The 12,686-nt window shown below is 39.4% G+C and overlaps 1 long non-coding RNA gene across 1 annotated transcript; it reads left to right on the forward strand.

Annotated features, from left to right (window-relative positions):
* Positions 1 to 827: 827 nt before the first annotated feature.
* Positions 828 to 9,175, forward strand: LOC144066655 (uncharacterized). Its single transcript, XR_013297679.1, has 4 exons — positions 828 to 939; positions 1,020 to 1,129; positions 2,745 to 2,778; positions 9,049 to 9,175. It is a non-coding gene; the product is annotated as an uncharacterized LOC144066655 (long non-coding RNA).
* The last annotated feature ends 3,511 nt before the right edge of the window (positions 9,176 to 12,686 follow it).

The raw sequence follows: 12,686 nt of genomic DNA on the forward strand, positions 1-12,686 counted from the left end.
CCAATCCAAATACAGTTCAGCATTTCATAGCATTATTCCTTAGAAATATCACTTTCAGAAAAAAAAATATGATTCAATCATGATCTAAAATGTATTTCTGACGATTTTTGTCAGTGTTTAAAAACATTCGAATTTTAGTGACAAGAATAACATTGCTCGTCACGAGTTTGTTGAGGTTAATTTATTTAACACTTTCTTGCTCTCAGAGCATGACATGGTTGTTCATGGCCCATTGTCCTGATGTAAATGAGCTTATTGGAACACTTTGTCTAAATTTGTCAGTGTGGCTAGCAAGGTTGGCACCGATGGATGGATCACTGAGCAGCGCCCCTGTCTCCCATATCAATTTCCCCCAAACCCTAAAAATATACACAATTCCATAGAGAAGCAAGGAGGATATTGCGGCTTTTTATAACACCTACTGTATATCTATTTGACTCCAATGTGACATTGTCTTCTGTTTAGAATGTCAAAGCAAATGACATTTTCACAACATGATTTAGGATTATTTCCCGAAGTTTCCACAACAGAGCCACATTTTGATAGGTGGTGTAAATCGGCATCTCTACTGGACATGTTATTGAAAACGGACTTCCAAGTTATTCGTAGTTAGATCTCGGAATGGAGTGTGAAGTCAAACTTATATCTGCTTTAATATGAAAATGTGGGGGTGAAAAAGTTGTTTTGACTATGTCCTTGGGGTATTCATTTTGGGTGGAAAATACAACGCTAGTTTTTGAATATGTGAAATCAATCTTTAAATTAACTTAAAGATCCTTATTCAAGATTATGTGAGTTGATGTGTTTTATCTTCATAAACTTTCAGTGACTCATGGACGTCGGCAGTCAACAATGTGGGGGAAAAAAGAATGCCATGTTGGTACCCCGCTGGGGAAGAGTTTGATTATGTGCGGCCCTGCAGCATTTAAAGGGTTTAAAGTAAAGTAAATAAACCGAATGATAATGAAGAAATTGCATAACACCCGATGCTTGATTTCCTCTACCGTCTTTCATTTCAGCCTTGATAAAGTCACTGCTTGCTTTGGTTTGCTTGAGGAGATGCCTTCAGATAACGTCGACTAATGAGTGGCCACCAAATTGACGAAAAGAACTCCACAACGGCACAAAGGTTTGCATGATTATTTGAATAGCACCTTTATTTTGACTTGCTTTTCAGACTTTAGAAAGAATGCAACATCAGTGCAGTAACTTTAAGAGTGTTTTTTAGAGCTATGTGTGATGTTTATCAGTGTTTACTTGCTATCGCCAAGAAAATTAGTACGTCTTTGATATGTAAAAGTGTGTCGTAGACGTAAGTACGATAAACAATCGTCGCCACATCGATTGATTGGTAGGGCTTTCTCACACATTAACTCTTGGAAAACTCATTTCTTAACTATTTGACATGAGAACCCTCAATGTCATTTTATTTTGTGTCACGGCATAAAATTGTGCATAAGAGCTGCACCATTTATTTAAAAACCCATTCCTATTGAATTCTTTATTTGCATAATTCCATTATTTAAGCAACTGCTATCCACGTGAAGGTCATATAAAATAGTTTTCCCATTTGTATAAAGATGCTATTGGGAAAAGAGATTTTGTTATACTTGAACTACTTGAATACTCTGAACCTTGACGATAAATTCCAATCCCCGTTGAAACCATTTCAGAAGTTGTACTTTATCGTACTTCAAGATAGGTCAAGGGTGCCGCATGTATACGGCAATCATTTTGAAGTATTCTTGCTCTCTACGGTAATAATTGTTAGAAATGCCAAAGAAAGGAGCACAATGACGAGGCCCCAGTGTTGAATTTTCCCTTGTACCATGTTATTTTTTATGTTTTTCCCTCACTTTTCTTACGTTCCCTACACCCAACAGATCTGAAAAAATGTAAAACGTTCAGCCCTGTAATTGTCCCTGTGCCTCACTTTAAAAAATAAATCAAAAATCCACCTTCTCCAAGCAGAAATCTTCGTCATTGAGTGACCAATTTGTAGGAAGTCATAAAAGCCGAGAAAAAAACTGCCAGGATAAAATCTCCATTTGGGAGTCGCAAACAAATAACACCAAAAAAATAGAAAATCTACCCACGAGAAAAGGCACGGAAAGGTCAATTCCGATCGCTGAACCTTTCTTGATTCCGTCAAAATTAAAGTAACCCGGCAATCTCGTTGCTCGTCCCTCAGACGTCCCATTTATATGTCAGAACAAAGTAAACAACAGAAATAAATCCATTGCGTCGGCAAGCGAGAGGACAGATGCCTTTGCTTGGAGGCGGTCTGGTGAGGGATGTACTGCTGAGCGTAGTGGATCTGTCATTTTAGTTATGTTTTTTCTCTCTGCGACACTTGCTGAACAATGGCAGAAAACAGAGGCATTCAGGAGCCAAAACAAAGTGAAGCATTGCGGCGTCTTGTGGAAGATTTATGAAGCCTGGCCTGAAATATTATTAGACTTGCACCTTGCAGTCAGCACAAGCCAGAAGTGGGTCACATTTTGCCATCTCATAAGCATCTTTAAATTATTCTCGGGCGTTCTTGGCTGTCTCGACTGCAGTTTGCGAGGCGCGCGAAGGAGATGTGCTCGTCGGGATGCAGATGATCTGTTTGCTTATTGGTTTAGAATTTTAATCATGTGGTGTTGCTTGTAGAGCACAGCTGTTGGTATTCAAAGCAATGAGGTTTTTTTTTAATTACCTTCTACATCCCCTAAACTTATTCTCTTTGTCTTTTTCCATAGCGTGCAGATCATCAGTGGCCCCTTGTGGATGAAGGTAGGACTACTTATGCATTACTCTCGATATCAAAGTATAATTTATGTTCAATGTCAATTTAAAAATATTTATCTTTCATCAAATGAAAAGATACCTGCCCGTCTTGGTCGGAAAATAATATCTAAACCACAAAATGTGTATGCAAAAAGTTGTTATCATGAATTAAGGAAATGTGATGAAAATGTGCCCTATTACGAGTTTTGCATATTTAAATGAGAGTGCTTTAGGTTAAAACAATACAAAGCAATATATGACATTTGAATGCATTCCACTAGTAAATGTTATTGGATAATTTGCATACAACATTACAAGATTATCTTTTTTTTCCTCACTTGTTCAAATAATTTCAGCAGTGTGTTCACGTTTGCCCAGTTGTGCTTTTCACACAATGAAAGATAAATGTCACAGGCGGATATTTCTATATTTTCCTGTTTAAACACAACGTCCTAAACCAATGTTAAATTGCAAAACCTACAGATATATTCACTCCATATTTATGACAAACGCAGTGTATACAATACCTGGATCGTTATATTTTAAAGGGGAAGGATCAGATCTGGAGGCAAAAATGCATTTATTTATTGCTGCACCTATCACGATTCATTCCTGGAAGAAATGTCTCTCCTTGTAGTGGAAGCTTCTAATCATCTGGTTGGTTTTGAAATATAACACATTCCTAAACAATCGTGGGATTTTCATTCTAATAATAGAGGAGCTAAATTTATCCGTGGATATTATGACAATGCCAGTGAGAATGAAGTTGACAGTGGCAATAACGGGAGTATTAAGGGAGCAGCCGTGGTATCATTGTGGCTGGGCTTGAAGTGGGTCAAAGCTTTTAATGCAGTCTTTGTGAACGTGACAAACTGTCCTAAAACATCACATGAAATCCTCTTCTCATTTCCTTGCTGCAAAAAATCAATTGCCCAAAAAATGCTTTGAAAATTCCACTTGTCAGAGTTCATCTTTACAAACAAAAGCTCCATCTTATCTCGCCTGTGGCAGCTCCTGTCACATTTTTATTTTTATTTTTTTTAAAGCAAGCTTGCTAATTTGGAAAGAAATATTGCTAATTTGCTCATTGTAAATGATTTTAACATTAATGGAATGTCCTCTTTTCCCTTGAGAACAATTTGTATCATTTCTCCGAACTCATTAATGCCATCTGAATGGTTGCTTGTTGAGCTGGAAAATCTGCAGGTCTGGCAACCGAGAAAGTTTGATAATTCAAGTGAGAAAGAACCTCTATGTGAAACAAACAGAATTTCTATGTGGAGAAAGATAGTCAGTTCCTGGTAAAATATGCATTTGGTTAGGGGAAAAAAATACTGAGTGGGAAATAATGGCTTGGCATGTGTGATAATGAACACGGTGATTGGTATTAATGACCTTGTGGGATCCTAAAGTGGGTATAATGAGCTGGAAAAGGCATATTCTAGATGAACCCACATGGAATTTAATGGAAGAAACTGAGGACGAGGCACACATAAACGTTGTGCTATATTCAAAGCTGAAACATTTCATTTCGCCGCACCTTTGAATGACGATGATCCTTGTTGTATAAATGGTGTGAAAGTAGTTTTTAAACTACACATCACAACGATGAGATTAAAAATGCACACTTTTTAGGCAATCCAGACCCTGGCAAGATATGGCCCCGAAAATCGGGACTTTTCAAGAGCCGAAAATGTCAACCTTAGTCTGCTTAAAAGTTTGAAAAGTTTCAGCCTACTCGTTTCTTTTCCCTGCCTTCCACGATTAGGCCAACCCCGTCTTCTCTTTAAGCCGTTGGCTTTTGGGACAGATGTCTCATGGTGGTCAAGCACACATTTGACTAAGAGGAAGTTCAGCCATGTGGAGGGGAGAGCAGCTGTAGAATTAAAGAAAGCGAACGGATCTAAAACTTGCCCTCTGGGGGGCTTACCTGTTTGAAGTACATGGGCCAAAAGGGGATGAAGATGGTGGGATGGCAGAGCGGCAGTGAAACCAAGGGTGAGGAGAATGAAATGAAGCAAAAGAAAGGAGCTTCTGCCGAACATGTGTCGTGTACCGCGGCGGTCGAGGTACCTCGCGGCGATGCTGCAGGCTTAACGGCTTAACTATGGACGGACGGAGTTGGGTCCGCAGAGGCTCACTCAGGATATGCTAACAAGAAAGCTTTTTTTTCTTCTTCAATACAGTGAACGTGGAATATCATGTTAAGGATGGTGGAGAAACAACATAGTTGAATGGAGTGGTGGTAGAAAACAAGTTTTGCTTTTCAATGTAATTGAGCACTATGGGACCACAGGGACTGGCTTGGTAGAAAATAAAAATAGTCTGCCAAAGAGTAGGAGGTGTTTAGAGAAAGTTTTAGCCTATCTGCTTGGTCGGTATAGAAGAATGCTTTTCTGATGGTGCAGTCCAATTAGATGAAAATAAAATCTCATTATACTTGGAAATGACAATAAAAAGTGCTCACTTCAATTCAGTTCACATTCATTGGAACTATTTGTTGCATTGTACCCAGCGCAGGCCGAGAACTATCACCCCATGAATTTTCCATGGCTTTTTTGAAAGGACTGAAGAGAAAACACAGTGTGCTACAGTAGAAAAAGATCCAGGGGACTAGCGCAAAACTGTTTGGAACAGTGTGCTGCTAAATAGTGATGTTGTTGTTCTGTTGACTCCCGATTCCAAGATAAGAACATCCTCTGGCCTTCTTTGCTTTGAACACACACATGCACGTGTGTGTGTGTGTGTGTGTGTATGTGTGTGTGTGTGTGTGTGTGTGTGTGTGTGTGTGTGTGTGTGTTTATGTGTGTGTGTATATGCTTCCTATCTCTTTGGCACAGTCCCACAGCTCCTGCCCGGCTGTTTGAAAGCGAGCACTCCTGGCAAAGACAGAAGGGCTTTTGGGACCTGAAGCCGTATGAATTTTTCATTCACCCCCTCACCAACTCTCCCTCAGTAGTCATCCCCCTTCCTCCCTCACTGACACACACTCGCCACCACTCAGTCTGCACACCTTTTACCTTCAGAAGTGAGACAGGAACCCACACACAAACGCATATTCACATAGCACACGTGTCAAAGTGGCGGCCCGGGGGCCAAATCTGGCCCGCCGCATCATTTTGTGTGGCCCGGGAAAGTAAATCTTGAGTGCTGACTTTCTGTTTTAGGATCAAATTAAAATGAAGATTATAGATGTATATTAAATTTTCTGATTTCCCCCCTTTTAAATCGATAAGTGTAATTTTTTAATCCATTTTTCTGTGTTTTTCGTTCAAAAATCATTTTGTAAAATCTAAAAATATATGAAAAAAGCTAAAATAAACATTGTTTTAGATCTATAAAAAACTGAATATTCAGGGATTTTAATCCAGTTATTTTAACCCATTTATAAAAAAATCTAAATATTATATCTAAAATGGTCCGGCCCACATGAAATCGAGTTGACGTTAACGCGGCCCGCAAACCAACCCGAGTCTGACACCCCTGACATAGCATATATATATTTTTTTAATCCTCACCAATGATTGTATGGTATTCTACTTTCCAATGTATGTTTATTTCCCTGCCCGGCTTCATTGGAAAAGGGCAAAGGGATGCATTCTGCCAGGGAGTGTTAGCAAAGAAATATTATTTCTATATTTGGGCTACCTTGCGCGTCACTTTTGCATCAGAGAAGAGAAGCCTGATTGACCAAGACAACATGACGTGTCCTTTTCACGGGCCACAAAATAAAGTTGTCAAGTGGCGACGGCACACTCGTTGAACCTGGATAGCTTTCTTCGGTGAGATCATCTCATCAGAAAAAGCACTTGAACCCCGAGGGCGTGACATTTGAGTGCTTGGCTCTTGAGACATTTAAAATGGTGGGCTCCATTCCTGCTTGGGTGGCCATACACTTGAAAGAAAAAATAATAATAAGTCTTACCATACTTGTTTATTTTCTGAACAAATGTTCTTTACACGGTCTTTTTTCGTACTTACTACAACCAATCATTGACCACTTGGCCCAAATTGCACTTGAAACGGGTGCTAAAGGAAATTATAACCCCCTGCCATGTAGAATAAACTCAAATGGGCGATTAGAACTAAATAGCAATCAGCTCAATAATACCCTGCAAATCTTGATTCTTTGCCATGTTGTTCACTTTCCTACCATTTTGCTCCCGAATGCTCTCTTTCCACTGTTTCAAACTGTCCAAAATCAAGGAAACTGACCCCCAAAATCCACTTCCCACTTAACGGACAAAAAGGCTGTTTCCCTTTCAAATAATCATGGATTTCGGAGTACAGATTCAAACATCCCTCGGGAAACCCGGCCCTCTTCGACTTTGATAGCGCCGCACAGTTCCCGCAAATATTTACGGGAGCATTAATGCAGTTGATGGACCATTATCCTGCTGGGCACATCCGCACAAAAGGCTAAACTGTGATGATAACTGCCTTTGCCGTGGAGTTATATGGCACCCTGTTATTTGATGGGGATTTGTTGTGCACAGTTATATTTTCAACATCTACCTCCCCTTAAGGTACTGTCAGTTAGTGAGTTGCAAAAGCAGCAGAGAAGTGTCTTTTTTAGCAATTCTTTCATATCCCAGGTTTACATTTCATCACATCTCCTGTGATTTGACAAGGTTGCATATGTGCAAATCCATTGCCAGAGTTGCTACTGTCAGGGTTTTTGTATGGCTGTGCTATATTTGATCGTCTCCCTAATGGTGACGGACCCCGATGTAGTGGCGTATGTCTTTCCACGTACTGGAACTAGCATGCCTGTGATGATCAATTCACACCAGTAGCGACTTCAAATCTCAGGTTGTTAGCAGACTCCTTCCACCATTAACTTTCTGTCTGGCTGCTTTCAATTTTGTGTATACATGCTATTTAGTCTACAAATATTATGATGTATGAATATGTGGTTGTTGGTTGGTTACTCAGTCAAGGCGTGCCACCTCCAATGCGGTGAAGAGAATAGATAGATGTTTCTTAACCCTAAATCACATGTGTCAAAGTGGCGGCCTGGGGGCCAAATCTGGCCCGCCGCATCATTTTGTGTGGCCCAGGTAAGTAAATCATGAGTGCCGACTTTCTGTTTTAGGATCAAATTAAAATGATATATAGCTGTATATTAAATTTCCTGATTTTCCCCCTTTTAAATCAATAATTGTAATTTTTAATCAATTTTTTTCTGTGTTTTTAGTTCAAAAAAAATCTTAAAATATATATAAAAAAACTAAAATTAACATTGTTTTAGATATATAAAAAACTGCATATTCAGGGCTTTTAATCCAGTTCTTTTAATCCATTTATTAAAAAAAATTCAAAATATTATATGTAAAATGGTCTGGCCCACATGAAATCGAGTTGACATTAAAGCGGCCCACAAACCAACCCAAGTCTGACACCCCTGCCCTAAATAATTAAAAAAAAAATTGTAGATGACCCTTACATTTTGGACTCTATATGCTGTGTATAGTCAGATTTTTAAGGGAGATGGCTCTTTTTGAAAGCCGAGTTAAATCAACAACCCCCACTCAATATCTTCTCCTCTCTAAACCGATGCCATAATATCATTTCAGATGTTTAGCTCACCACCCCAGAAAAGACGAGGCATTTCGTCTCGCTCTTCCAGACAGATTCTTTGTGCACTAGCCCCACCAAGCGACCGTTCTCCCCCGCCCCCATTATTAACCACCACGACTCCAGTGCTTCTATCCTATTTCTCCTTTGCTCCAAAGAAGGAGGGATGAAAGTCTTAAGAAATAGTAGCTGATGTATTGCAAGTGGCAGGCTGATATATGGCCGGTATTGCTTTTTCGATGACCACAGGTAAATGCCCCGCGTGCTGACACAGTAAAGCACACAGCACCGATGACTAGGACAAATCAGTCTGGAGCACTTCCTCTTTTGCACGCCTGCCAACACATACCTGGGCCTCGCCATGGCTAAAAGAGCAGCTATGAATCAAAAGCAGGCGAGGCGGCGCTAGACAAGGACTTACGAGCACTTGGCAGCATGGCCGTTTTACCGTTTCTCCGTCAAGCCTAAACTGCTCATTCAACACCCAGTAATAGAAACTATAGTAGCTACACAAGGCTGCGTGGATCCACTTACAAATTCATTTCCATAAGATGCAGTTTTAGAAGACTGAATGAAAATATTGAATATCCGTCGTTCAGGGTGATTCCCAATTGTCTTAGCTTTGAATTGTTTGGGGAGAAAAGTCCAGTAAGAGGATGTCAACTCAGACACAACTAATATATACTTTTTTTTTCTTAGACGATGAGAACTAGACTTCCTTGTTTGAGAGAAGATTCCAGAAGAGACAGTGACAATCATCTTGTGTCAGCAATTTGTCTTCACATATGTTCTCCCCATGTCTGAAGCTCCTCGTCTCCCCAGTAAGGTTTGTTTTGATTCTTTGGTTCAGGGGTGTCAGACTCGGGTTGGTTCGCGGGCCGCGTTAACGTCAACTCGATTTCATGTGCGCCGGACCATTTTAGATATAATATTTAGATTTTTTTTTAACAAATTGATTAAAAGAACTGGATTAAAAGCCCTGAATATTCAGTTTTTTTATAGATCTAAAACAATGTTTAATTTAGCTTTTTTTAAATATATTTTTAGATTTTACAAAATGATTTTTGAACTAAAAACAAAGAAAAAAATGGATTAAAAAAATACAATTATTGATTTAAAAGGGGGAAAATCAGGAAATTGAATATACATCTATACTCTTCATTTTAATTTGATCCTAAAACAGAAAGTCAGCACTCATGATTTACTTTCCCGGGCCACACAAAATGATGTGGCGGGCCAGATTTGGCCCCCGGGCCACCACTTTGACACCTGTGCTTTGGTTGTTATGTCCTTGTTATTTTTGAGAGCCTCCCAAGTTATGTACTTACATTTGTGGCTCGTGTTTTACTTTATTGGAAAATATTGGCCTACATTGCTACATGCTGTCTGTCTCCCCTTCAAATCAAATCTTTATTATTTGGAAGAAGTTTGGAGTTTGGTCCTCCTCACTAGACCAGAACACAGCCATTTCATCTGTTGAACCAGTCGGCCAAATCTAGACTTTATTAAAGTCGCTTTGATGGATTCATTCCCGGCTTTTCCCCCCATTGTGATCTATAGCCTGTCCAGTCCTCGGAGGCTCCAATAAACTAACAAAGCAACGGGGCCACTTGATCTTCACACTGTGCATTCTCTTTGTCCAATCAATGCTTCCATAACATTGGCTAAGGATATGCTGATGGTCCATATTATTCTCCACTTTCATCACACACTTATCTAGAGCGTTAAGATGGCGCTAAAGCAATTTAACGGCGTCGCCATAGTCAAAGCAATCCGACTGCGTTAAGCATGTTCTGCATCCTTCCTAATAGAGTAGTAAATCAAAGGCAGTTAAGCCCGGTTGAGTCCTTCACGGGTCCAGTCAAGCCTGAAAATGAGAGGCAATTTGCAGAGAATGGAAGAATTCAATGCTAGATGCTTCTTTTCTGTGTTATGACAGAAATAAAGATATCAAAAGGCCACTGGAGCAACTGTATCCAGTTGCACTAAAGTTCCTGACTAGCCCAGTGGTGGATGGGAAATAATGAGCAGCCAGTGTCAAAGTGACCAGATTTAATGTTTCACCGTATACGTGCTCACAGCTGATACAGGTAGAAAACATTTGCACGCTAATAGGAACTGCAGGGACCGGCGCTCCTGGGTAATTTATCCCGACTCCCGCGCAAGTCATGTGCCCTAACAACAGAAAATACATAGGCTATATTGTTTTTAACTGTCCCTAGATGTCATAACAAATGCTTTATTTCGATAATAAATCCAACAAGCAAGGGTGTATAATGTACATTTTATGAGTAAGATCACTCATAAATGAATATTTCATGAGAGGCAAGACAAGAAAGAACTGGGATGTTTCACTGTGTAAAACCCAGCGGAAGGGCAAAGTCATTTATTATGGTCGTCCTTGTTTTCGTAACAGTAGAACGATATTAAGTAAGCACATTTTTTCCTATTGTAAAATGTCAAACTCAATCTAAAAATAGACTCATGCCCAATTTGAAGAATGCTGGGAAATCATTTCAACCAGATTTTTTTGTCCCTGTCCTTGGTGCTGAAATGCTTTCCACTGTGTACACTGCAGTACATTTTCAACACTTTTATATGATATGACAATATTAGGTATTTGTATATATTTTAGGAACAAAATCTTCATCAAAGAATTGGTTGAAATTCACTTTTTTAATGTGTGCCCTTAAATCTGCATCTATTTGATCAATTTTTTAGACATAATGTTAAAAATGTATTTCGTTTGCCATTTGCCTTTAACCCAAAGTCCAGATGTTTATAATTATTTCTCCTCCATGGAGCGCTGGGCAGAAAGTTTCTACTGATGACTTTAGTCCCATTTCCATTCAGCATGCACGTTTTTGTGTAGTTGTGACTTTGTCACTATTGCTTTGAAGAGTTCAGACGAGGGAGATCGGCCATGTCTGCTCTCAGATTTCCTTCTCATTAGTTCAGGACTCAGTGTGTGACCTCTACTGTGCAAACTGGGGTGGTAGCTAATTGAAGAAAGTGCTTTCAGAATGTGTAAAAAAAATGTAAATCCAGTTTTCTAAATAACTTTGTGTCTCATTAATAGTCCGTTGGTCAAATATCGCCATCACCATATTTTTGAACTAAAATTCAATTCCTTAAGTAATTCAGAAAAGTCTCATGAGCTTTTTATTTCACAGCCTCAGAAGCAAATCACAAGAACTATGGCAAGGGTGTCAGACTCGGGTTGGTTCGCGGGCCGCTTTAACGTCAACTTGATTTCACGTGAGCCGGGCCATTTCAGATATAATATTTAGATTTTTTTTAGTTTTAGAAATGGATTAAAATAACTGGATTAAAAGCCCTGAATATTCAGTTTTTTATAGATCTAAAACAATGTTTATTTGAGCTTTTTTATATATATTTTTAGATTTTACAAAATGATTTTTGAACTAAAACACTGATTAAAAAATTACAATTATTGATTTAAAAGGGGGAAAATCAGGAAATTTAATATACATCTATATTCTTCATTTTAATTTGATCCTAAAACAGAAAGTCGGCACTCATGATTTATTTTCCCGGGCCACACAAAATAATGCGGCAGGCCAGATTTGGCCCCCGGGCCGCCACTTTGACACATGTGCCTTAAGCCATAGTTATTGTGAATTTGTCAATATCTCCATTTAAAATGGAACCAAAATATCGGTTATTGTGCTGTTGTGAGGCACATTTCTGATTTTTGGAAAATTGTCCAATTGAGAACTCTGAATCTCTAGAATACAGAACAAGCTCTACTACATTGAATCCAGCCTGTGGGATAGATTGAACGCAGCAATGATTTGTGGCGTAATAACATCCATCAGTGGGAAGTAACAATGGCTGCCATTACAGGAAACGCATCGCATAACAACCTAACACGTGGCAGCTTTTCCTCCCAGAGGTTGGAAATGAGGAATTGTGCCCCAAAAAAAAGAGAAGCGGTGGAGGCACTAGCCAGAAAACTTAAGCAAAAATGATGAATAAAAAATGCCGGCATAGACCAGACAGTCATCAGAATCCTAACCAAGAGCGTGTTCGCTGCTGGAGGAAGTCACGGTCGAATTAACAAGGGCTTGTTACTCCGCTGCGCTGACAGTTATTCTGACATTGCATTCACCACCACACGTATCCTCACCGCAGAGCCTTTAGGGACAAATAACAAGCCACAAAACCAGCATGGTGTTCCTGCCAGCCTATACTTCACATTACATAGTTGCAAAAAATAAATAAAAAAATAGGCTGTCACAGGCATTTAGGTGGTATTTACTAGAGGAAATCAATGACCTTTAAAGTTGCACTACCTTGACAGAGTGGGTGGAGTT

The sequence above is a fragment of the Stigmatopora argus genome, chromosome 21 (genome assembly GCF_051989625.1).
Source record: "Stigmatopora argus isolate UIUO_Sarg chromosome 21, RoL_Sarg_1.0, whole genome shotgun sequence".
Classification (NCBI taxonomy): Eukaryota; Metazoa; Chordata; class Actinopteri; order Syngnathiformes; family Syngnathidae; genus Stigmatopora; species Stigmatopora argus.